At 43.4% G+C, this 27,776-nt stretch overlaps 1 protein-coding gene across 1 annotated transcript in view; it reads right to left on the bottom strand.

Moving 5' to 3' along the window:
* LOC122795687 (meiosis 1 associated protein) overlaps positions 1–26,832 on the bottom strand; it is a 1,351,776-nt gene extending 1,324,944 nt beyond the window's left edge. Inside the window, exon 1 of the mRNA XM_044063982.1 lies at positions 26,771–26,832. The gene's annotated coding sequence lies outside the window, so the exon portion shown is untranslated. The remainder of the gene's footprint in view (positions 1–26,770) is intronic.
* Positions 26,833–27,776: the final 944 nt, after the last annotated feature.

The following is a 27,776-nucleotide window of genomic DNA, read 5'->3' as shown; positions in this document are numbered from 1 at the left end:
CATATCCATTTGGATATAGTCTGCTTTGAGATAGCCTTGCCCTGTGATCCTGCAGCATATGCTACAAACAGTTGCTCAGTTTTCCTGAAAGCTTTTGTTTTGTCCAAGTAGAAGCATAGCTGCCTGTGTATGTCCAAAGAATGCAGAAGTTTCTCCCCTTTATTCTGGGGGTTTGGATAAAAAGTTGGCAAATGGATGGTTTGGTTAAGAGCCACACTAGATACCACCTTTGGCATAAAGGTAGGGTTTGTCCTTAAAGAAACCCTGTCCTGATGAAAAATTATAAAAGATTCCACTGCCATTAATGCCTGTAGCTCTGAGACTCTTCGTGCTGAAGTTACTGCCAGGAGCAGAGCTGTTTTCCATGATAAAAATTTTAGATCGGCTGTATTGGCTGGCTCAAAAGATGGCAGGGTCAGTTTTTCCAAAACAAAACTGAGGTCCCAAGTTGGTGTTGGTGCTCTCCGGGGTGGTCTTATGCTTTTAGCCCCTCTGAGGTACTGCTTTAGCAAGGGATGAGAGAATAAAGGAGGATCCGTGTTGTAATGTGCTAAAATGGCAGAGGCATGGATCTTAATTGATGAGAAGGATAGGCCTCTGTTCAGCATCTTAGTTAAGTATTGTAAAATCTGAGGAATGTTTGGAACAAGAGGGTCAAGGCTTTGAGCCTGGTTCCATGCACAGAATCTCTTCCATTTTTCTGCGTAAGCTTTCCTGGTGCTAGGTCTCCTGGCCTCCAAAATGACATCCATAACAGCTTTAGAGAGAGGTGTTGCCTGTTTGACTAATGAATCTGCCAAGCAGCCAGGTTTAGGGTTTTGAGCTGACCGTGCAGGATCTGATTGTTTTGTTGAGTCAGAAGGTGTGGAATTTGAGGCAAAATCCATGGTGGGCCTTGAGCTAAGTTCCTTAAGATAGGGTACCAGTGCTGGCGTGGCCAGTCTGGAGCAATCCGGATCATCTGTGGTTTTTCTTATCTGGCTTTTAGGAGTACCTTTGAAAGGAGAGGCAGTGGCGGGAAGGCATAAACTTTTAGGTTTTTCCAGCTGAACAAAAGAGCATCCACTTTCCATGCTTGTTTGTGATAAGTCCTTGTGCAGAATCTTTGTAGTTGGCAATTCAGTAGGGAGGCAAAAAGATCTATGTCTGAGCATCCCCATTTTTGCATTACCATGCTGAAGATTTGTGGATTCAATTTCCATTTGTGAGGGTCCATGATATTTCTGCTTAGATCATCTGCCAGAGTATTTTTCTTTCCTGGCAGGAATTGTGCTTGCAGGTGAATTTGATACATTAGAGCTGTGTTCCACAAGGTCATGGCTTGCCTGCATACGGGTTAAGAATGAGAGACCCCTTGCTTGCTTATGTACCACATTACTGTGGTGTTGTCTGTCTTTAATAATAATAATTGTCCTGGATGCAGAAGGTCCTTGAAAGCTGTTAGGGCATTCTGAACAGCCAACATCTCTTTTTCATTGATGTGAAGATGCATCTGGTCTGTGGTCCACTTGCCCCGAATGCATTTTCCTGCTATGTGTGCTCCCCAGGCATAATCCGAGGCATCTGTTGTTAGAGTCTGCCTGGCTGTGGGTAGGGTAAAAGGCTGACCCTTGTTTAGGTGACATGCCTGTGCCCACCATCGAAACTCCTGTTGTAGGCAGGGAATCATTGGTATTACTGCTTCTAAACTGTGAGAGTGTTGAGTCCAAACACTTTTTAGGTACCATTATAATTTCCTCATATGCAGTCTGGCATATGGTATTAGTAGTATGAAGGATGCCATGAATCCCAGGGCCTGCCGAATTTTTCTTGCAAGGAGATGGGACTTTTTTTTTGCCAGTAATTGAAAATATTGAGTTAGTTGAACTTGTTTGTCTGGCGTGAGGTAAGCCATCTGGGCCATTGTATTTAAGCTGGCACCCAGGAATATAATCTGTTGTGAGGGCACTAGTTTTGACTTCTTTTCTTTTACTGTGTACCCTAGAGAAATTAGCAACCTTTTTACAAACGCCAGATGCTGTAGCAGAATGTCCTTTGTCTGTGCTTGAATGAGGCAGTCGTCCAGGTATGGATATATTTGAATTCCTTTTTGTCTGCAAAATGCAATTACTGGTGCCAGGCACTTTGTGAAGACCCTGGGCACAGTAGATAAGCCAAAGGGCAGTGCAGAGAATTGGTAGTGCATTGTACCAGCTTTGAATCTGAGGTATCTTCTGCAATTTTGTCTGATAGGGACATGCAGGTATGCCTCTTTGAGGTCAAGAGTAACAAGCCAAGCCTTCTTGCCCATCATAGGTAATAGCTGCTGTAATGTCAACATTCTGAATTTCAGAATATCCAGGTAAGTATTTAGAATTGAAATGTCTAGTATGGGCCTCCAGGCCTTGTCCTTTCTGGGGACCAGGAAGAGTCTTGAGTAAAATCCTTGTCCTTGTTCCTGTTATGGTACTTTTTGAATAGCTCTCGTCCATGAGGGCTGAAATTTGTTTTTGTGCCTCTGCCCATTGATTTTGTGGCAGGTCTGGCATTCCTTTTAGCCTTGGTAAAGTATGAAAGTGGAACCTGTAACCTTGAGACACAATATTCAGAACCCATTTGTCTTGGGTGATTGTTTGCCAGTTTTGAGAAAAAAAGTGCTAGTCTTCCCCCTAAGGGGGCTTCCAAAAGGGAAGTGCTTGGAGTACGAAGGGGAAAGTCATTGTGTTTCCTGTAAGGTTGAGACTTGCCCTCACCTCCTTTTGGGGTTGAGGTGCCCCACTGTCGTTGTCTGTTTGAGCCTTGGGTTTGAGATCTGCCTCTTGGGTGTCTGTATCTGCCTCTCTGTGGCCTGTCTGACACTGGAAAGGACCAATTCTTTGTTGGCCAATTTCTGCTAAATCAACGTGGCTGTACCTGTAAGAAATCCTTGACTGTTTGCATAGATTTAGCTTTATCCTCCATTTTCTTTAACATCTCTTCTGCCTTAACACCAAACAAGGTATCATGCTGTAAAGGAGCATCCAATAATTTTGCCTTAACATGATCAGGTAAACTCTGTTCTTTTAACCAAGCATGTCTTCGAATCACAGAACCTGTAACTGCGGCTCTACAAGAGGCCTCTAAAGAATCAAAACCACATTGCAGAGTATGTTTTCCCACCTGTTCAACTGCATGCAATAAATCCTGCATTTCTTTACAATCAGGAGCTTCTGAGCTTGCAAGCATTTTCTGTTTTAACTGAGCCATTAAATATTGTTGGTACTTAAGCATGTGAAACTGGCAATTTAAAGCTTACTGCTAAAGTTGCAGAAGTGTATACTCTCTTCCCCCATCTATCCAAAGCTCTGGAATCTCTGTCAGAGGGTACTGGATTTTTTGCAATGGAAGCCTTCACCCCTTTTGGACCCTGGGAAATAGTTTCTGGATCAGCAGAAGGGTTTTTATAAAGAAACTTGTGAGAGTCAGGGACTCTGTAATACCTATCTGGCTTGGCTGGTGCAGGAGGCAAAGAATCAGGAGATACGCTGGATTCAGAGAACACATCATCCACAATATCTAGCACAGGCAGAATAGCCAGGGGCCTGTGCTGAGGTAATAAAAGGAAATCCCTGTGCCTTTTCTTGGATTCTGAGTAATCCTGACTTTCCCAATGGAAATGCTCCCTCATGGTATGTAAAGTTTCCCCAAAAGAATAATCCTCAGGAGGAGAGGCTGAAGGGATAGATTCTTCAGCATCAGAGTCCTCATAGGGGGGTAGAGAGTATCCCTGGTCTGAAGAGGAATCAGAGGAAATGGAAACCTGATCAGAGGAATCATAGTCTGTATTCTGCCTAGGCCTTTTCTCAGGAGGGGGATGGGAACCCCTGATTAGAGTAATGAGGTCTTCGGCCATTTTAAGCATCTGTTTCTTAGGCATGGAGGACTGTCCAGGAGAATGCTGTGCTTGTTTTTTTGTCTTTAATGGTACTTTTGTCTTGGCTGTTGTTTTAATGATAAGTTGTGAAGGTCTGAAAACACCCTCAGAAGCCGAGGCCTGTTCAGCGGCTTCAGACCCATCTGAGGGATTAGTTTCTGTAGGCCCAATACCTTGAGTTTCCAGAGGCCTATTTGTCTCCACGTGGGAGTCGGAGGCGGCCTGTGGCTCTTAGGTAGCGGGTGTCAGGGGCTGCGAAAGCACCTCACTGAGAACTGGCGAACCGGCGACTGGCCTAGAAGAGGTTTTGTCGTCGGTTTGGACCTCGGATGCCTGTCTTTATCCTTGCCTTTGCGTTTTTTCAGTATTGCAGTCGTCGGTTGATCTGACGGCATAGTATAATTGAACCTTCAGCCAAAGTAGTGCAAAGCAAAATCAAAACTTTTTTTATAGTGCGTTTGTTAAATCTAGCACAAAACCGATAACTAGTGACGTCGTGATCAGGGCCTAGGCATGGCATACAGTAAGAGTGGAAGTCTTTATGAGGTATTTGCTTCCCACAAGAAATACAATTATTAACTTTTTCTGACATCGGTCTGAGGCAAGAAAAAAGTTTCCCCAATGGAGTACTTAGCTTTATTGAAGACTTTGGATCTGAAATTCGACTTCGAAAATCTCAGGAGTCGGCTGACCGGCACTTGCGAACTGCTTCTGCTTCGGACACCGCGGCAAGAAAGACTGAAGAAAATGGCATCGGATGCATCTTATATACCCCTGGCGCACTGACGTCAGGGAAGAAGCGACAGCAACCGACGCCGGACCAAGACTTTGGAACTCTGGCCAACTGCGGGTCCGCCTGATGGCAGGATAACCCAAGTGTAATGACTGCAACAGTGTAACACGATGAACATAAAGTATTTTCCATTTACTCTTGTAACTGCTAGTAGAAGCTTTTTGAGAAGATAACAAGATATGACTGAGCAGGGAGGAGAGCCTGGGCAGAATAGCAGTTAATGGAATTAGAGAAACCATGCAGTCAGTTTGAGGCCTGATAAGTCTGGATGAGTCACACCTGTCAGGTGAGACAGGAGGTCTGGAGTGGGATCCACTATCCAAGGCAGAGGCAGAAGGTGTGGCCAGAGGAAGGGGAACCAAATCTGAAGAGTCCAGAAGGGTGCAATAAGGATAACTGTGCTCTTTAACCAGAATGCTTTCTGTAGAAATTTGGAAAAGAATAGCCAATGTTAGGTAAGAGTAAAGGCACTCGAAGAACCAACTGTGAACTGCAGCATCTCTCAGTCTCACCCCCATTGCAGGGATCACTGCAAAGAACTGGTTGCATTTGTTGTTTAAGGGAGAACAGAATATATCGCAGCACGGCTGGCATCATCAACAGGAAATCCACTCTGCTACTTTCACATTAGGAGATCACTTGTGAAGTATCAGAATGGACCTGCCTAGCTTGTCCACAATTACACTGGGTTTCCCCAGGATGTGCATTGCTATTAGGAAGTGTCCAGAAGAGAACACCCACTGCAACACTCTCATTGCTTCTCGACAAAGTGTATATGATCTGGTTTCTTCCTGCTGGTGGATATACCAGACCACTGACATATTATCCATCTGAATGGCAACTGTCTCAGATGGGAGAGCATGTTGAAAGGTTGCAATGCTAGGAGGACTGCTCTCATTTCCAGGACATTGATATGCATCTTGGCCACTTCGGAGAACCATGTACCTTGGACTGTCCTTCTCAAGGACTGACCCCCACCCCAGCTGGGAGGTGTCCATGGTCACTGTGGCTGTGGACAGGGGAAGAACAAATGTACAATCTTCGGAGAGCTCATCTGAATGACTCTACAAGAAAAAGAAGTTATGTCTTACCATAACGTTCCATCTGTGTTGTAGATCTTCATTCATTCATTACTGATAGAATGTTGCTTCCGTCCTTGGAACCGACATGGCCGGTACCAAGCTTACACCAGCCAAAAACTCTCAGCTAAGTCCTTTCCACAATGCCCCTCACACAGTCTCTTCAGATTGAGTTTGCCTGCCCTTATAGTATAAAAAGATTAATAGTGATAGGAGGAGGCTCTGTCTGAGCAGGTACCCTAACTACTAAGGAGAGTCTAAAGTCCACCAGGAGTCCAGGCAGGGGGAAGGAGGGCAGGAAGTAATGAATGAAAGAAGATCTACAACACAGATGGAACGTTATGGTAAGACATAACTTCTTCATCTGATGTTGTAAATCTTCATTTATTCCTTACTGACAGGACCGAGTCCCCAGCTACTTGAGTCCTGGGTGGCCCTAAGGAAGGACATTCCTGAGCACCATATAACCAAAAGATGCTCTTCCCCTGGAGGCCAAATCCAATTTCTAATGAGTGATAAAGGTATGAGGTCTTGCCCAAGTGGCTGCTGCACAGATATCATCCATAGAGGCTATGGAATGAAAGGCCACTGAGGTAACTATCGATCTAGTAGAGTAAGCCTTTATTTTGGAAGGCAAGGACACTTTGTTTTGAGTGGATGAAAGTAATGGCATTTCTGATCCAAGAAGATAAGGTCATTTTGTAAACAGGCTTACCCATTCTGAGTCCTGAAAAAGCTACAAACAATTGATCCATTTTCCTGAAAGATTTAGTTCTGTCCAAGTAGAAGCAACGTTGACTATGAACATTGAGGGCATGCAGAAGGTATTCCCTATATTTGAATGGTGGGAAAATAAAACCGGTAGGTCAACAGATTGGTTGACGGAAAAAACAGAAATGACCTTGGGCAAAAAGGGGGGATTAGTATGTGGAGAAACTCTTTCCCTGTGGAACGTCAAGTATGGTCTCCTGACATTCAAGGCCTGCAACTCGGATACTCTTCTCGCTGAGGTAAGTGCTACTAGAAGTAGAGTTTTCCAAGACAAAATTTTCATATTACATGAGTTAGAAGGCTCGAAAGGAGGACTTGTTAATGACTGAAGCACCAATATCAAGTCTCATGGTTCTATAGGAGGTTTGACGGGAGGTTTAATATGTAATACTCCTTTCATGAAGATTTTGCAGTCGGTGTGACATAACAGATGGATTGTCGAGTCCATAGTAAAAATTTGCAATAGCTGCTAAATGTACTGTAATTGTCGATGCTGAACCTCCTACGTGTAACAGGGTAGTGAGATACTGTAGGATCGTCTGAATATGCATATAAAAGGGGTCAATGTTTTGTTCTTTGGCCCATCTAGAAAACCTAGTCCAGGATGGTTTGTGCGAAGCCAGAAGGATCTCATAACCAGGGGATGAAATATCAGGTAGCCTGGCAATCATCTGAAGTGGAGAAACCAATCTGTGAGCTTGAGGCTGTGGAGATTGGGGTGAATCAGTCCCTGAGGATGAGGCAGCAGTCATTGAAACTGATCCAGGATCCATGGGCTGTGAATCAGGTGAGGCCATAGGAATGGGAACTTGATGGGGCCAATAAGGGGCAATGAGGATCACTTTGCTTCTCAACCTTTGAGCTTTCTGTAGAAATTTTGAGGTGAGGGGAAATGGGGGAAAGTTGTACAGTAGACCCAGGGGCCAATCGTGTGTCCGAGCATCCCTCAGTGACTCCCCATGAGGAGGGATCAGGGCAAAGTACCTTCTGCATTTGTTGATTAGGGGTGAAGCAAACAGGTCGCAGCAAGGCCTGCCCCAGCCGCGGAAGATTAGAGCCACTATTATCGGATTGAGGGACCACTCGTGAGACATCAAAATGTTCCTGCTCAGATTGTCTGCAATAAGATTGGAGCTCCCGGGAATGTGCATTGCTATGAGAAAGTGGCTGGAAGCCATCACCCAATGCCATATTCTCATGGCTTCCAGCCATAGGGGGTAAGACCTGGTTCCTCCTTGTGTGTTGATGTACCAGCTGACAGACATGTTGTCCGATTGTACTACAATAGTCCCGGAAGGAAGGGATGGGTGGAAGGCTTGCAATGCTAAGAGAACTGCCCTCAATTCCACGACATTTATGTGCAAATTGGCCTCTATGAGGGACCAAGTGCCTTGGACCATCCTTCCCTGGAAATGCACCCCCCACCCTAGCAGGGAAATGTCCATGGTCACTGTGGCCTTGGGCTGGGGAAGACAGAATGGTCAACACCAAAGATTTGTTTCTGACTTCATCCACCATAGCATTTCTTGTTTGCAAAGGCTTGTAAGGCATATCATGTGGTCACGTGGGTGGGTTAAGAGCAACCACTGTGATGAGAGGAGCTACTGTAGTAGTCTCATGTGCAATCTTGCCAGGGGCCCTAAGGTAATGGTTGCTGCCATACAGCCTAATAGCTGTAGTACTAGGTGTGCTGGTACAAAGGTCTGTGGGAGGAGAACTTGAATCTGATTTCTTATTTTTGAAAGCCTGTGAGGAGGAAGGGAAGCTTGTGTCGAAGATCATTCCAATTAATTCCAATATTCTCATTGGAGACATGTTTGACTTTCCTATATTGATCGTAATGCCCAGACAAAGAGCAAGGCCTTGAGTGGAAAAGAGATTGAGAAGGAAATGATTCCTGGTCGTGGTGGTGAGGAGCCAATCGTCCAGATATGGAAACACCTGGAATCCTTGTAGTTGGAGATGAGATACTACGATTACCACACATTTGGTAAACACTCTGGGGGCTGTCGAGAGACCAAAGGGCAGTACCCTGAACTGGTAGTGATCGGCTAACAGCCGGAAGTGAAGAAATGTCCGGGAACGTTTGTTCATCTATATGTGGTAATACGCATCCTGGAGGTCTATAGAGCACATCCAGTTGTCCTTCCCCAGAAAGGGGAGAATGGACTGCACTGTGATCATCCAGAAATTTTGAGGTTTGATGAATTTGTTTAGTAGGCTGAGATCCAGGATTGGTCTCCAGTCCCCTGTCTTTTTTGGCACTAAAAAGAACCTTGAGTAAAACCTGGATCCTATTTGGTCTGGTGGGACTGGATGGATGACTCCTTTTCTTAGCAGCATTTCGATTTTTAAGGCTGCAGCCTCCCTCTGACCTGGTGGAACATCGGGGATTCATTTTACAGGTCTAGGAGTGAGATTGAATGGGATATGATAGCCCCTGGATATTATTCTCTGCACCCATGCATCCATTGTTATGAGTTGCCAGGCTTGTAGGTGCAGAGAGAATCGTTCCCCCACTGCTTCCAGAGGAAAGCAATTGGGCCGCTGTTCAGGATCACTGGAAGGGTTGGCCAGAGAAAGAATCCCTAGTGCCCTGGTTGTGTGGACCCCTCTGCCCCAAAAGGGATGTCTTCCAGATGAGTTGCCCTCTCTGGCCCAGGGGGGGATTGCTCATCACGAGTGTCATGAAAAGATCCTTGGGACTTCTTGAACTACAATTTTCTTCCTCTCTGATTCCTGGAGTAGGATCTCTGGGGGTGGAAAAATGTATGCCCACAGCAGACAAGGCCTTTCCGTCTTTCTCACTACATGATAGTGTGTCTCTTACTTTGGGACCAAAGAGGGAAGATTCATCAACAGGCACATTGACAAAGGAAGATTTGAAAGGGTCCGTGAAATCACACAAACACATCCAAGCATGCCGTCTCATGACGATGCCTGATGCGGCTGCTCGAGCTGCCCCCTCGGTAGTGTGAGAAATCAAGCACATCGAGGAGTTCGAGATGGATTCTAGGGTAGCTAGCTGGGAGGCAACAGTATCACGCACCTGCTCAGGCAGTACCCCCACCAAAGAGGCAGACATTTCTGAGATTAGGTCTCTTTGGAGGCAAGTGAAGTGTGCCAGGTAATTCAGTGACCGAATGGCAAAGGTTGCTGAGGAATAAGTGTGCTTCCCTAGTCTGTCCAAAGCCTGAGACTCCCTGTTCAGGGGATGAACAGTGGAACTATCTTCAGCCAGTTCCCTCTTGGTGGCTGCTGCCACGACCATGAAATCTACTACCAGCTCTTTGGACCAGTTGGGTTGGTCTTCAGGTGTGGACAAAATTTTATCTGACCTCCGGGGAACAGGTATTATGTTGTCCGGGGCATTCCAGGCACACTGCACAATAAGCCTAATGAGCTCACCTGTAGGTGGGGTCACCCAGGAAGTAGATGGTCGAGCACGGAAAGCCTGCAAGAACAACAATTCCTCTGAAGCAGGGTTGGGGGATTTCCAGTCTCCCCTCTGCTTGAGAATCATGAGGATGTCTCTGAATGAGACATCTTCCAGGGGAGACCATGGGGACACTTCTCCCTCATCGTAATCAGTGTCTTTGGTGATGGATTCCTCAGGGGAATCAAGATGCTTCCTCTTGCAAAGTTTTTTCAGGGGTGGCTCCCCAGTGGGGTTTTCTGAGGAGGACTCCGGAGAAAGAGTTCCCTTCAAGGGAAGATCTCGCAGCTCTCGTGCTCAAAATCCCAAAGTAGGAGGTTGGGACAGCTGCATGCTAGAGGGGAGTTCTGGTTCCAATGCTAATGGTGCCAAACTGTGAGCCTGTTGAAGTGAGGACCCTCTCCATCACCTGAAAAGCAGGTCCACCCGAGGAGGGATGGGAGCCCGGAACTGAGGACGACCTCGGAATCGGGGTCACATCCCGCCCTGAGGAGCCCGCCTCCAGGTGAGGAGCTCCTAGAGGACCGGTAGCTGCCTGGCGAGCCATGACCGTAGACAGCACCACAGAAAAATCTGTGCTGAACTAGGTGTCACGGTGCTGATAGCCTAATCACTGCTCCGAGGGCGCCCAGTTCCAAAGGAGCTATGGCACCAAGAGTTATCGGTGCCGACAGGGAAGCCTCCGCTGCCGAAGCCAAGACAGAAAGCACCGGGATGGACATCAGAACCAAAGTCTCCAAGACCTGGGAGAAGGTCAGAGGAGGATAGACAGGTGACTACGCCATGAAAACTTCTGTTCCAAGAGGGAGGGAAGACTTAGTCGGGGTCAGTAATCCTCTAGCTGCCAAAAGCTGGTCCACAACCCTCACTACATCTTGTTCCGAAAGACTCCTGGTGGATCTGAAGGAAGCTGCAGAAGGAGATTCTAGTCTCTCAATAAATGGACTGAACTGTTCTCCAAAAAAGTGGTCATAAGAAGGAGAGTACCTGATTCTGGCAAGGTGCTCAATCTTTGGAACTGCAGGTGTCATTATAGGTGGAGCCATGTAAGACATCATTACTGTGGCCGGGGATGGTGCCAATGTTGGTACAGTGGTAAGAGCCTGTGTCATAATCAAGGTTGGCATCGAGAGAGAAGACAGGGACCCTGGTGCCGAAGTTGTCTGCGCTGACGGCACGGGAGAAGCCTGGTGTCATCTTGGTTCCAAGGAGGATGGAGATGTCAGAACTGAGTGACTCCATTTCTCTTTGTTTTTTCACATCCTTATGCTTGGGAGGTGGTGAGGCCTCCATCCCAGAAACAGCCTCCAAGAAGGGTGTTTTCAGCATACCCTTCAGAATAAGCTTGTTCTTACATTCAGCTAACGTATGGTTGCTGAAGCTAAAACAAATATCTCAAGACACATTAATGTCATTAACGCCCAAAGAATGAACACACCAGGGGTAACCATCTGAGTTGGGCATCTTATGCCCACACTTATCACACTGCTTTAACCCAAGCTTAGCCTTGTCTGACATTATGACAAAACACACTAGTACTATAATCCAACAACAAAAACTATAGCTACCAAAACAACAGCAAGAAGTTATAGTAAGGAGGGACAGTGCATTTCTTTTTTTTTTTAAACAGATAGCTAGAGAGGAATACCATCAATGGTACTAAGAAATACCAAAAGCTAAAGGAAGGGCCTACCAAGGTAGGGAAGAAGGAGTAGTACCAACGATGGTACGAAAGAACTACCAAGGTAGTGGGTAGGGTTTAGTCAAGAAATATAGGGTTTAGGAACAAGAGATAACCTTAGAAGAAAAAAATGACTAAGGGAAGGTAATTAGTCGATAAAACTACAAAGAACCACAAAAAAGCTACACTTAGCTTGAGAGAAGGCTTGACACGTCTGACGAGGAACGCGGCAAAGAAGATCTGAAGAGACTATGAGAGGGGCATTGTGGGTAGGACTTAGCTGAGAGTTTTTGGCTGGCACGAGCTTGATACTGGCCATGTCAGTTCCAAGAAAGGATGGAACTGAAGTCCTATCAGTAAGGATTGAATGAAGATTTACAACATCAGATGATGTCTTTTGCAAGCTTGAGTGATCTTGAGTGGAGCAGTTAATGGATGGTGAAAAATGGACCACTGGACTGAAAGTGTCCAATGAAAAATCTGCATGTGAAACCTGACCAGAGGAATAAGGGTGACAGCCACTGCCATGGATCCCATGGCTTGTAAGACTAACCAAGCTGGAAGAGAAGAATTTTGTATCACTCTCTTGACTTGGGACCTCAGCGTCCGTATTAGAGTAGAGGGAAGAGGGGCTATCTGACTGCCTGTGTCCAGATGAACAACAATTTACTCCAGACTCTAAGTAGGGTCCAGGTCCTTGCTAAAGGTCCAGAAAACAAGTATTTTCCATTTATTCTTGTAAATCCTTCCAGTGGAAGCTTTTTGAGACGATAACAAGATATGATAGACTGCAGAGGAGAGCATGGGCTGTCTAGCAATCAATGAAATTGGAGAAACCATGTGGTTAGTTTGAGGCCTGCAAAGTCTGGAAGAATCACACTCATTTGGGTGAGACTGGAGATCTGGAGTGGGATACAGTATCCAGGAGCAGATGCAGAAGGTGAGACCAGAGGAAGTGAAACCAAATCTGGCGTGGTCAGAAGGGTGCAATGAGGATAACTGTGCTCTTCAACCAGAATGCTTTCTGTAGAAATTTGGGCATTAGAGGTAACTTGGTGACTCCACCATTGGAGGGATCAGGACCAAAAAACTGTTAAATTTGTTGTTGAAGTGAGAGGTGAACAGATCGCAGCACTGCTGGCCCCACAGATGGAAAATCCTCTTTATCACTTCGACATTAAGATACCACTCATGAGGCATCAGAATGCACCTGCTTAGTTTGTCCACAATCAAACTGGATTTCCACAGGATGTGCATTGCTATTAGAAAGTGACCAGAAGAGAGTGCCCATTGCCACAATCTCGTTGCTTCTTGACAAAGTGGTAAGATCTGATTCCTCCCTGTTTGTTGATATACCAGACCACTGACATATTGTCTGGCTGAATGGCAATTATCCCAGATGGGATAGCATCTTGAAAGACCTGCAACACTTGGAGGACTGCTCTCATTTCCAGGGTACTGATATGCATCTTGGCCTCTTCAGAGGATCATGTACCTCACTACAGCTGTGGGCAGAGGAAGAACAAATTGACAGCCTTTGGAGTTCTCATTTGAATGAATCCATTAAAGAAAATATCTTTTGCACACTTGTGTGATCTTGACTGAAGTGGTTAATGGATATTATACCATGACCCCCCCAAAACGTGCACGCTGATTGGCCAGCGTGCACATTGTAAATCGAGTTATACTAATGGAAAAAGGTCCGGTCGCCCGGACTTTTTTCCATTAGTATATCTATTAACTATTTTAAATGGGTTTAACATAGCGAGACAGCTTTAAAATAAGCAATGGAGATCTCCGTTGCTTATTTTAAAGCTGTCTCACTATGCTAAACCCATTTAACATAGCGAGACATGTTTTTAAAAAAAAAGTAACGGAGAAAGCAAGATCTCCGTTGCTTTTTTTACTGTTTCGCTATGTTAAATGGGTTTAACATAGCGAGACAGTTTTAAAATAAGCAACGGACATCTCCGTTGCTTATTTTAAAACTGTCTCGCTATGTTAAACCCATTTAACATAGCAAAAACGTAAAAAAAAGCAACGGAGATCTTGCTCTCTCCGTTGCTTTTGCCCACAGCTCTAATGTACTGCGCAGGCACGCAGTACATCAGAACTGCCGCGGATGCCAGACATCTGCGGAAGGGCAGTAAACAGGCATTATACTATGCCATTATTTAAGAAAAGTAATAGTTTCTTTTCTTAAATAATGTCATGGTATAATAGCAATAACCCACTTCTGGGTGTGGGTAATGCTGTATTTACCCACGGTTGGCTTTGTTTGGTTCCTCGGGCTTCGCCCTCGGGACCAAACCACGCCAACCGTGGGTAAATCCAGCATTACCCACACCCAGGCGTGGGTTATTGCTATACTGAAGAATGGACCACTGGACTGAAAGTGTCCAATGAAAAATTTGCATGTGACACCTGACAAGAGGAATGAGGATGACAGCTGCTGTCATGGATCCTAGGGCTTGTAAGACTAATCATGCCAGAAGAGAAGAATTTTGCATCACTTTCTTGATTTGGGACCTCAGCGTCTGTATTCGAGTAGAGGGAAGAGGGGCTATCTGACTGCCTGTGTCCAGATGAATAACAATTTACTACAGACTATGGGTAGGATCCAGGTCCTTGCTAAAGGACAAGAAAACAAGTCTTTTCCATTTATTCTTGTAAATCCTTCTAGTGGAAGCTTTTTGAGAAGATAAGATGTGATGGAATGTGAAGGAGAGTTCAGGCTGTTTAGCAATCAATGAAATTGGAGAAGCAATGTGGTCAGTTTGAGGCCTGCTAAGTCTGGATGAATCACACCCATCAGGTGAGACAGGAGATCTGGAATGGGATACAGTATCCAGGGAAGATGCAGAAGGTGAGACAAGAGGAAGGGAAACCAAATCTGACAAGGTCAGAAGGGTAAAATGAGGTAACTGTGCTCTTCAACTAGAATGCTTTCTGGAGAAATTTGAGAATTAGAGGTAATAGTAGGTAAGCATAAAGGAGACCAGAGAGCCACTCCTGGAATACAGCTTCTCTCGGCGACTCCACCATTGGAGGGAACAGAACAAAGAACCTGTTAAATTTGTTGTTGAGGGGAGAGGTGAATAGATCGCAGCACTGCTGGCCCCATAGACAGAAAATTCACTCCACCAGTTTGACATTAAGATACCACTCTTGAGGCATCACAATGCACCTGCTTAGTCTGTCCACAATCACAATGGATTTCCCCAGGATGTGCATTACTATTAGAAAGTGACCAGAAGAGAGTGCCCACTGCCACACTCTCATTGCTTCTTGACAAAGTGGGAAGAACTAGTTCCTCCCTTGTTGTTGTTGTTGTGTCTTTCGGCTTTTCCCAGTTAGGGGTCGCCACAGCCAAACTCCGGTCTGCTAATGATTGGCAGTAGATTTTTACATGCCGAGTTGTCGGCCCTAACGCACAACCTTCAACGAAGGTATGCCCATTCACGCAAGTCTCCATACAGAAGATGCTCTAGCTGAGAATCGAACAGGAAAATGTCTTACTGTGAGGTGACAACGCTACCACAGCACCACCATGTTCTTCCCTATCTGTTGATATACCAGACCACTGTCATATTGTCTGTCTGAATGGCAATTGTCCCAGATGGGATAGCATCTTGAAAGACATGTAACACTTGTAGGACTGCTCTCATTTCCAGGACATTGATATGCATCTTGGCCTCTGCAGACGATCATGTACCTTGGACTGTCCTACCAAGTAGTGCCCCCCCACCCCAGTTGGGAGGCATCCATGGTCACCACAGCTGCACGCCGAGGAAGAACAAATGGACAGCCTTTGGAGAGCTTATCCGAATGAATCCAAGAAAGAAGATATTTTTTGCACACACATGTGATCTTGACTGGTGCAGTTAATCGATTTGAAGAAGGGACCACTGGAATGAAAGTGTCCATTGAAGAATTCACATGTGAAACCTGGCAGAGGAATGAGGGTGATAGCCACTGCCATGGACCCAGGGCTTGTAAGATTAATTGAGGTGGAAAAGAAACATTTTGCATCACTTTCTTGACTTCGGACCTCAGCATCTGTATTCAAGAGTTCAAGAAGAGGGAAGAGGGGCTATCTGATTGCCTGTGTCCAGAAGAGCACCAATGAACTCCAGACTCTGGGTAGGTGTGAGTTGTGATTTGTTGTAACTGTAACATGATTCCTAGATGGATGCACAACTGGAGCAAGTAGTCTCTTGCCTGTAGAAGATGATGCCTGGTTGGGGCTGTTAGGAGCTAGTCATCTAGGTATTGAAACACGCAGAATCCCAGTGGTCTCAAGTGAACTGCTACCACTGGCATGCATTTGGTGAACACCATGGGGGCTGTTGTGACACTAAAGGGGAGTGCTCTGAGCTGGTTCTGACTGGTTTGCAACTGCGAGTGCAGGTATCTTCTCGAGTGCCTGTTTATTCTGATGTGATAGTATACATCCTGAAGATCTAGCGAGCATATCCTATCACCCTTTTGCAGCAGAGGGAAAATGGACTGAACTGTGAACATCCAAAACTTTGAATATTGTCTGAAATTATTTAATTTGCTGAGATCCAGAACTGGTCTCAAGAACTGTCTTTTCTAGCACCAAGAAGAGTCTTGAGTAAGTTCCAAATCCTTTATGGTCCAAGGAGATCTCTTAGATGGTTATTTTTCTAGCAGCTTTTTTATTTGTAGTCACTGCTTCCCTCTTACTCGGTAGAAAATTGGGGATCTTTTTCACACTGGTAGGGGGGTATGGAAAAATGCCTGGATATGATTCTCTGCATCCAGGAATCTTTTGATATAGAAAGCCAGGCTCTCCAGTGCAGAGACAAATGTCCCCCAACTGCCTCCAGACGGAAACAGACAGGCCTCCTTTCAGGAGAGCTAATAAGAAGGACTCCTTGAAGCCTGGTTCTGTGGGCCACCTCTGCCATGAGGGCAGTGTCTTCCATTCAAGCTCCCCCTCCCGGTTCTCTGGGGAAGCTATCTCCACACAAGTCTTGAAAAGGATCATGGGATTTTCTAAACCAAATTTTCTACCTCTTCACTGATTCCAGGAGAAAGGTCTTTGATGGGCTGAAAAACATACATCCATGGCAGACAAGGTCTTTCCCTATTGCTCACATCTGTCCTTTACCTTGGGGCCAAACAAAGAAGATCCATCAAAAGGCATACAGATGAATGCAGACTTAAAAGTCCCTGCAAAATCACATAGTCACATCCAGGCTTGTCTCTTAATGGCTATGCCTGAACCTGCAGCGTATAACGTATCTTCCAGTGCATGGGAGATCAACCTCATGGATGCACTAGAAATATACTGGAGGGTGGCCGGTTGCAATGAAATTCTGTTTTCATCCTCATCAGACATGGATACAGAAAGAGATTTGGCATGCTCTTTGAGTTCAAAGGTTGCCAAAGTGTACATGCTCTTACCAAATCTGTCCAAAGCCCAGGACCCTCTGTTAGGGGGATGGACAGAGGAACTCTGTTCTGCCAGTTTTTTTCCTAGTGGCTGCTGAAACAACCATGGCATCACCCAGAACTCCCTTACTCCAGTGTGCTCAGTTCTTCAGGGGGCTAGAATTTTATTTGGTCTCTCTGGAATCAGCTCTAAAGTATCCAGATCCTACCATGCCTAGTGAGAAATAAGATCTATGAGCTCCTTGGCTGGGGCAGTCACCAAAGAAGTAGAAGGGCCAGACCTGAAAGCCTCCAGGAACATCAATTCCTCCTGGGAGGGGGCATAGGAGGACCAACCACCGTTTTATTTCAGGAGCTCCAGGATATTTCCAAAGGTGATGTCTTCAGGTGGACATCTGAAGGACCCTTCCTTCATGACAGTTTCCAGAGGGGAATCTAGGTGTCTCCTCTTAAATATGTTTTTCCGAGAGACTTTCTCAGTGAGGTGTTCTGGGGAGGTATCAGAAGAGATAACATGTCCTAATGGACCAACTGGAGACTAGTTCAGGTTGGCTGTCCAACTGGAATGGATGGATAAGGCTCAGAGCATAGAACTGATACAGTCAAAGTGGTCTGATCCAAGGGGGATAGGGATGTCCCTTTTCTAGAAAAAGAGAAAGCTCTCTCCACAACCTCAAAGGCAGAATTCCTAGAGGGACAAAGAAGTCGACAGGAAAGGAGACAGACATTTTTGAACCATCAGCTCCTGCAATCCTACCAGCACTCCACTAAAAGAGGGAGTTAGACCCAAGCTGTCCATCACCGACGCTCTGAGGGGAAGAGATGGTTCTAAAAGCTTCAGAATCGATTACAATCCTCCAGACCTGGCACCGACACTTCGGCTCCAAGAGCCTTCTGACTCCAAATGTCTCAGACTCACTCGACTCAGGGAAATCATTGGAATCAAAGAACAGACTGTCTGAATTCAATGAATACACCCTCAGAGTTCTTGGATCCAAAGGCTCAGAAACTGTGGGTCAGATGGTAGAAGGCGGTACCAGTGGAAAAGTGGACAAAGGATGGCATGTGGATCTGGTGTGAGTCAGAGCCAGTAGAACCTCCATCTGGATCCACACTCTGATAAACTTTTTCATAATCCTATCCACATCGGCTTCTGATAAGCTTCCTGAAGATCTAAGAGATGATGTGGTGTATGGAAGTCTGGAGTGCCTACGTGGAGATCCCTCCAGGAAAGGAGAAGGGAGCCATGAAGAAACTGGATCAGATAGGAACAGAGGGGTACAGATCTGAGGAGATCTAGATTTTGAACCAGTTGGATCCAAGGTAGTTGGGTCCGACTTCTTATACATCTTAGAAGAAGGCTCCAATGAATGAGCCGATGATGAATAATGGTCCAGACACATCTTACGAGACTTCCTTTCCCTGGTAGCTGACTCTGTCTTACTCTTGTTAAGCTTTTCAGTAGGGGATGAGCCCCAGCAACTGAAGAATTACAGGAAGACGGAAGTAGGCCTCTCAAGACTAATTTATTCCTCCAATCAGTTAAGCCTCTGGAGTTAAATCCACAGCAGATTGAATAATCCACATTCAAATGCAGAGGACCTAAACAATACATGTATTCCCTGTGGGCATCTGAATTGGGAAGCTTATGCCCACTGTAACTCACTTTTTAAACCCAGTTGGCTTGTCAGCCATTGTTGTCTAAGTAGAGAATTACCTAAAACACTAAGGATAGAAAAAGGTTTTTTTTTTTTAATTTAAAGTGAAGGAAAAAGGGAATGAAGTTAGCAAGCGAAAGAACTACCAACAATGGCAGAAAAGAAGTATTCAAATGAGTAGTCAAAAGGCAAAGAGTACCAACAACGGTACTTTAAGAAGGTACTGATAAACGGTAGCTAAAAAAAGTACGGGAATTAGCTAAAAAGATTAAGGTTGGGAGGTAGGAGAATTAGAAAAATAGAGGAGAAAATAATTTGAGACAATAACTCATTAAAAAGGCTAAATGAAACTACAAAGCCACATCTGAAGCTGAATGGCAGCAAATGAGACCTATGGTGTGACAGCTTGGTAGGGCATCATGGGTAAAGTGAGGAGCTCAAGAGTTTCTGGATCTGATGATCTGGTAGAAGCAGCTGGGTTGGATCTGAGTCTCGAATCCAAACCCACCAGTTGACAAATGAATGAAAAGAACAACATCTGATCAAAAAGTAATTCCCTTAAACAACCATTTGAAATAGTCTGTTTTCACACAGGTTGTCCCTTCTTCTGTTCTTCACAAAAAATTAACACTTGATCCAAAAAAATTGAAAAATTTAGTTCTGTCAAGATGCTACCTAAGTTGTCTGTGGGCATACATGATATGGAGTATCCTCTCTCCCTTATTATTAGGTTCAGGAAAGAAAATGGGGAGAGGGATAGTTTGGCTTAAAGAAAATGTGCATGCCACTTTAGGCATAAAAGGTGATTTTTTTTTCTCAATAAAACCCTATCCCTATGGAAAAAGAAATAGGGTTGACTCAGCTTGCAACTGAAATACCCTTCATTCAAAGATCACAGCAATCAGTGAAACTGTTTCCATGTTAAGAAAGTCAAGTAAACAAGATTACCTGGTTCAAATGGAGCAAGTGTTAGCTTCTCTAACACAAAATTAAGATCCCAATGATGGGCCACCAGTTTTCTTGGAGACTGCATTAAAAGAGGAAGATCCATGGACAAACATACTGAAATGGATGATAAATGAACCCTGATAGAGGAATAAGAAAGGCCATAGTGGCTATAGGTCACGGTGTATCAAACACCCCTGTCTTTGAGTGAGTAGATCCAGTCTGTGAAGATGCTTGTGGTAAGTGTACCTGGCCATTTCCAAAAGAAGGGAAAGCCATGTTTGCTGGGCCAAAAGGGAGTTACCACAATGATTTTTGTAGATTCCTTCTGAATCTTCAGGAGCACCCTGGATATTACTGAAAAGGGTGGAAAGCATACAGGAACACTCCTGTCCAAAGAAAAGAAAAGCCATTTGTTTTCCAGGCATTCTTGCATGGAGTTCTGGAACAATCTCACCAGATGAGTTTTCAGAGAGGAGGCAAAGAGGTCTGCATAAGGAACTCCCCACACATGGATCAAATCTCGTTAAGGCACCATGATCTAGTTTCCATTTGTGAGGGTCTGCCCTGGTGCTGCTCAGCTTGTTTGCCAAACAATTTTGCTCTGACAGAATGTAGACTGCCTGTAGAATGGGACTGTGCTGTGAGGCTATATCCCAAGCTAACATGGCTAGTCTGCAAATGGATGTTAACCTGGTTCCCCCCGTCTGCTGATGTACCACATGACTTTGATATTGTCTGTAATCCCAGGGACCAAAGATGGCTCACAGAGTTGACTGCCTTGATCACGACAAGCATCTTTTTGATATTTACATGCGTGCATCTGTCCTTGGTCCCAACCCCTGCACTTTTATTCCTACTGAAACTGCTCCTCAAGCAAAGTCTGAAGCATCTGTGGTGACTGATAGCTTCCATGCAGGGCGGGAGAAGGGGAAACCTGGCTTTAGGGATATATGTTATCTCTACCAAAAGATTTCTCTTCCGACAAACCCCAGCATTCGTTTTTGAAAAGATAAAGGGAGTTGATGCTGGGACCAAAGAGATTTCAAATACTACTGTATCTTTCTCATGTGGAGTCTTGCCAGGGTTATCATGAAAATCATAGTTGCCATGAGACCCAAAAATCTTGAAATATTCCCTAGCAGTAACCAAAGTCTGTGTGGAAAACCTTAAAAACAAATCTAAGTAAAGATCTATTTTTCCCATGGAAGAAAAGTTCATTGAACTAAGGTGTCTAGCTGACATTCCAGGAACACAATCTTGAGTGAGGGACTCAAGAAATACTTTTGAATGATCTTTTGGAATTCAGTCTTGTGTAAGAGCTCTCTCACCCAAGACAGAGATTACTGACACTTTGAAAAGACTCTGCAAAGATAAGCAAGTCATCTAAATATGGGAAATGTGGATACTCTGTAGCCTGCAATGAGCTATAACTGGAGCTAGACATTTTATGAACACTCTTGGTGCAGTGGATAGTCCATAGGGCAGGGCAAAGAAATAATAATGTGTCAGATGCATAAAATGTCTGAACTCTGAATGAATACAGATGTAATTATAAGCATCTTTTAAGTCTAGTGTTACCAGGAAACTTGAAAGAGGAAGAGGAGGTAACAGGTTGTGAAGTGACTTCATTTTGAATTTAGGCACCATCGCAAACAGGCTTAAGAAAGAAAGATACAGAACTGGTGTCTAAGCATTTTCTTTCTTTGGCACTAGGAATATCCTTGAATAAAAAACATTCACCATCTGGGAAGGATGAACTGGTTCTATCACTCCTTGGGACACCATGTGATGAAGAACAGATGGAAACAAAGAGTCTGATCTGTAGGATGAGGAATGACCTCCTGAAAAGGAGAAATGTCCTCACACTGCCATTTGTAATCTTTATGAATGACTCTGAGAACCCATTTGTCTGAAACAATCTATTGCCAAACAGAAAATGGAGATTCAGACTTTCTGAAGAAAAAAGGGGTCAGGGTGGGAGGGGGTCAGAAGGTCTCTGGAATAATCATTCATACTTGTTAGACTGTCCTTGGTTTTGTGAGGTTCAATACTTGTTTTTGGAACCTCCTTGCCACTTTTTCTTAAAAAAAAGAAGTTATGTATTCACCATAATGTTCTATCTGTGTTGTCCATTTCCATTCTTCCTTAACAATTGGGTTTGGATCCAACCCTTTGATCTGGCTTTGCCATTATTTACAGCTCGTGGCCACTAGAAAACTCTCAAGCTCCTCCCTTACCCACAATACTCTATCTCCAAACACATCTCAGATTTCAAAATAATAACTCAAAAAATATACCACCAACGAAACTGTAAATTGGTTTATTCAAAAAGAAAACTGAGCTCTTTCATCTTTACATTTAAAAAGACTTCATCAGAGTGACTTCTGGTGAAACCTAATGCATTAAATACACACAACCCACAAACAGGAAACACTGTAATGCAATTAATTGGTTAAACATGTTCAATCGGGTTCACTACTAAATCTCGAATTACGGAATCTCAAGACTCTGAATCCCAAAGACCAGAATCTCGAGATTCCGTAACATCAAAATTAAAAAAAATATATAAAGGGAAAAAAAAACATTTAGAAAGGTATATGCAGGGGAGCAAGCCTCCCTGCACCCCCCACACCCCCTGCACTTAAATATACCAACTCCAAGATCACACTACATTGGAGTGAACGGCAAAATTTCCGTTCCGCTCTGCATGGCACTATTTTGCTGTTCACTCCACTGTGGTGCGATCTTGGAGTTGGTATATTTAAGTTGCAGGGGTGAAAGGGGGCTTGCCCCCACTTATGCTTTAAAAAATGTTGTTTTTTTTAATTTCGGTATTACGGAATCTCGAGATTCTGGTCTTCGGGATTCAGAGTCTCGAGATTCCGTAATTCGAGATTTAGTAGTGAACCTGTTAAATCAGATTAAATCACTGCACTCCAAGACATAGTAAAAACAGGAAACAAGATGTGTAAACCCAAACAGCAATCAGAACAGTTCATTAACATGCTAAACATATTGCAGTATAAAAAATATGACAAATGTATAAAATATATATAAATACATATATAAATAAGATGTATAAATATATGTATATTTAATGTATACATGACTAAATATAGATAAAATGATTAAACTACAGCAGCTTTCATCTTTCCCACTAGAAATGGAAACAGATTCATTTAACCCTGGTGAAACTGAGCTATTGAGCCTCAATTGTCAAACTAGTTCCTTGATCTCAACCAAAGTCTCAATGTCTCTCCAAGTGAAACAACCATCACCTTGTTAATAGCAAAAAAAGTACATTTCTGTAACTGGGACTAACAGTAGTATGCCTAAAGAGGGCATTTGTGTTTTTCTTTTTCCTGATATAATAATGCTCACATATTCTATCGTTCAGCTTTCTGATAGTTTTACCCTCATAATATGGATGGACAACCATAAAACATTCTTTAGTTACATCAGTAACCTAAAAGGAAAGGCCCAGATTTGTGCTGAACTGGTAGTTAATGATACACATATACTGAGCCTGTGGACACAGCTAACCTGTTGGCTGACAGGTTCTGTGAAATAGCTAACCTGTTGGCTGACAGGTTCTGTGAAAACTTCACTCCCCTGTCCCCGCAACCATGACATCCCTACCACCTGTCTCCTACCTCATATCTCTAAAGAGCACGTCATAAACACCCTAAGACTAAAAACCAGCATCTATGAGACCTGATAACATCCTAGGCTGCATCCTACAAGGGCTTCTACATAAATTAGCAACACCATTGGGTACTCTTTTCAATCATAGTCTAAGCATCATCTTCATCCCAGCTGAATGGAAAATGACCACCATTATTCCCTTGAACAAATATGGTGCTTCCACTGACCCCATAAACTATAGACTTACTAGCCTGGCTAGCCTTATCCGCAAGGCCATAGAATGAATCATCATGGACCTTATCAGCAAAGATATAGGTAATCTCCAAACACTTGACCCTACTCAGTTTGGATTTATCAAAGGGAGATCATGCGTGTTAAACCTGGTGGACTTCTTCGAGACAGTCACCAAGGCCCCGGACGTGGGGAAATCTGTGCTAGATTTAGCCAAGACATTTGGCACTATCTCCCACTCAGTCATTATTGACAAACTCACCCAACTATATCAACCTGTATATCATTAGATGGGATGGGTCAATAACTGGCTCACTGAAAGAACCCATTAGTCAAAATAGGGGAATCCACCTCCAACAGCAGACCTGTAACTAGTGGTGTTCCACAGGGATCAGTCCTGGGACCTCTACTGTTTGGAATCTATTTCTCTGAAGTGCAAGCAAAAACTAAATGTCTGTGGCTGACAAAGTTTTCTAATGACTGCAAACTGGGAGTGGTCATAGAATCTCCAAATGATGTCAACATCCTACAAGAGGGTCTTACACAAACAAATGATTGGTGCCAAAGTCATGGCTTTAAACTCAATGCAAAAAAATGTGTATTATTATCTCTTTCGGTAAGGGCAATGTTCCTGCTAACTACCACATCAACAGCCACACCTTAAGTGCGCACTCAGTGGTGAGAGACCTGGGCACACAGGTTGACAGCAACCTTACCTTTGACCACCATGTCTCCACAGTGGTAAGAAGGGCAGTCTATCTGGCTCATCTCATAAGTAAGGGCATTGCCTCCAGGAAAAAAAAAGAAGTTATAACCCCCCTGTACTCTTTCGTCATAAGGCCAATAATTGAGTATAATGACCCTTTTGGTATGTACCTTTTAAAGCACCTGCAGCAATTGGAGAAACTACAAAGGTTCCTCACAAGGAAAATTCAATGTATTAAACATCTATCCTATGTGGATCATCTGAAATCAATGTCAATTTATTCTGTTTCATGCAGACTACTCAGATGCGATCTCTACCTTGCATGCAAGGCAATCTCTGACCCTGCTTTATTGGAAATGCTGCATCTCAGTAAGTCAAATGGTACATGGATTACTCGCTCTAAAGACCTTAACCTGGTATGTGACATTAATAGAACTTGCTGGAGGGACAAATTTGTCTTTTAATGTCATCCATTTTACAAATGTAATAACACATTCACGAAGATACGCATCAAAAACATGTAACTTACATACAATGGATAATGCCACTCAACCAGTGGTCTAACTTTTTCACCTTACTATGCCCCTGCTCATGTATTAAGATGTGACTGATGCATAGCCTCTCACATACATCTTACTCCTTGCATAACTGCCTGTAACAGTCAGTTCACTCTTTCACACTGGCTATTCTGCCCAGCTAGTCATTGCTAAAAATCCACTGGTTTTCATATTTTACAAGGTAATTAAGTACACGAGCACCATTAAGAAAAACAGAAAGTGATGGAACAGAGAATTACAGTACAGTGATATGCTAAACTGCTACCAAAGTACAGGCTGAAAGAAACCGTGAAATTAACACATTTGGCATTTAGTAGAGACTCACAGAAAAAAGAAGGCTGTTGTCAGTCCAGTTTTTCTGAACTTTCACGTTTTATATCATACCTCTCAAGCTCTCAGCACAAGAAAGCTGGACAAAGCCAAAAACTGTGTAGGGAAAAAGACATATTTTAAAGTTGCTAGAATAACATATTTTGTATTGCCGTGCATTCACTGAAGGATTAGAAGTCTGAAACTCCAATGTCTCTCAGTGCCTTCAATCTTTAGTGATTTGCCTGAAAACTGCAAACATTATGAGAAGCTGACTTGTGAGGCAAAAATCTGAACATTCTGTGAAAATAGTAATACTTGAGAGGCATGATTCTTCAATTGGCAAGTGTAATAATCGTGGGCCGAAGTCGACAGGGTGCTGCTTGCCTTAGAAAAATGGAAGCTATCATTTCAAAAAAATCAAGGCCTCTCTAGCATAGCTCTCAACCTTCCATCTCCAAAATGAGGAACACTAGCCTTCATAATGTGGAACAAATGGGCAAAATGGGGAACACTTACTAATGGCTTACTAGCAACTTCAGCTATGAAGGTCATAGGATGGTTAAACTATACTGGTTTTACTTATAAAGAAGAACCTTTAATAAATTAATATGATGATAAATTAATATGAGATCATTTCTATTTACCATGGATTTCACTTAAAAAAATTCCCAACACTGAATGTGTTACAGACCCTTTCAATGTGGAACTTCGAGGAACATGAACTTTTTAAGACCTCAAATGAGGTACGTTCCTCGTAATGAGGTACACTTGAGAGGCTTGCTCTCTAGTATACCAAATAGTGCTACTGGAATGCCCCTGAAAAGGCGCACGTCTTTCCACTATGTTTACAGTGAACAAATGTATTAGATTTCTTCTAACAACTGGTCACATTGTATTTAGCATGTTTTTGCTCAAATCAGGATCGTTCTACGTAAAAGGATTAGACGGTAATCCTTCAGAAAAAATGTGTCCTGGACTGGTAAAATAAATAAGGTTTACAGGTAGACGCGTCCTTGATTTTTGCACAGAAAATGTCTAATTTGTCTCCACCTATGACCTATTGCAGAATACAAGAGGTAAAGCTCTGTAACTGAAGTAGTTCAGTTTGATAAAAAGGTACCACACAACGTATATACTATTCTCTTAAATTTATTTTTCTGACATGATTAAGAGGGAGGCCGCACACGTTCGGGTTGCAAACCGCTTCCTGTCTGGTATACCTAAAAGATTATTACAAGGCAGTTTCGAACCAGAAAATAACTCTACTTGTCCGCAAAATATGAACACTTTTTTCAGGTAAAGATCGCTAGTGTTATCACAAAATAAATAAAATGTAGGAGACCTTAATTCATTTCATTAATATCTGGGTGCACAACCCACTATGCACATTTACGCATGATTCCATCTTTTAGCCGCTTCTGACTGATATTGCAATGTGAATTTATCTATGCAAACGAAACGCATGTGGAAAGTTGTAAACAACACACATTAGACTTATGAAACGGTAACTAATGCGTGGGAAATGGCTCGTTCATATTATTATCACTGTTTACTTAAAAGAAAGGTTATTTAACGATAACTTTACTGTCTAAAAATCCAGAAAAAGGGATGAATAGTTTAGGTTGCTTTTCACAAAATACCTTTATTTGTGTTAGTTGCAAATTAAAATTCGGGTGTAATCCCACTCCGGTCTAATTTTCTTTCGTGACGCACTACCAACTTTATGGCGGGAAAGAAAAATGCGCGCTTAATTGCGTCCAATCTCGTGCTTCTTCTTTGCAGAGAGCCTGCGTGAAAGGAAGTGTTTTGGTCAATTGTTTAGATCTCGTTCTTCTTAAGTTTTAGATCTCATCGACCTTTGTACCGCTGGAGTCATTCTTCTTATCGGCTGCTTTAATTTTTTTGTACATAAATACAGCCTCACTCCACCAACAGGTGCTGACGTTTTTAATGAATTTCTGAACAGGATACCTTTCAGCTGTTAAATAATAACAATGACAGTTATAGATTATTTTACTTCAGAAAATGTAGATTAATTCACATTCTCTTATTATGTCAATGTCTTGAGTTAACTGTAGTACTAATATTTTAAAAGTGTCCCTGATTGTTCCTGATTATTTATGGATTTGTTCCTGATCTTTGAGATGTATGATGAGCACATATAGTTCTCACCCTCTGAACATTAAATCATAGTACTTTGAAATTAGAGCAGAAGGCACAAAAGAGGAGCAGTTTCTTATTTTTAATAGAAGTTCATTAGATACTAGAACTCATATACTTAAGCAATAACCCACAGATGGGTGTGGGTAATGCTGGATTTACCCACGGTTGGTGTGGTTTGGCCATGAGGGCAAAGCCCGAGTGACCAAACAAAGGCAACCGAGGGAAAATACAGCATTGCCCACACCCAGCCGTGTGCTATTGCCATTATACAATGACATTATTTAAGATAAAAAACCTTGCTGTTCTTAAATAATGTCATTGTATAATGACTCCGTGCTACCCTTCCGCAGGTATCCTGGGGCATGTCTGATGTACTGTGCATGGGTAAGGGTCCTGTTCCCACACTTAATCAGTACATCGGTGCTGTGCAGAGGTAGCAACGGAGAAAGGAAGATCTCCATTGCTTTTTAAGTATCTCGCTAT

Source organism: Protopterus annectens, chromosome 2.part2 (genome assembly GCF_019279795.1).
Source record: "Protopterus annectens isolate FY-2018-M chromosome 2.part2, PAN1.0, whole genome shotgun sequence".
Lineage (NCBI taxonomy): Eukaryota > Metazoa > Chordata > Ceratodontiformes > Protopteridae > Protopterus > Protopterus annectens.
Note: the sequence above shows the minus strand (reverse complement) of the source record. Positions and strands in the feature narration are given on the sequence as shown.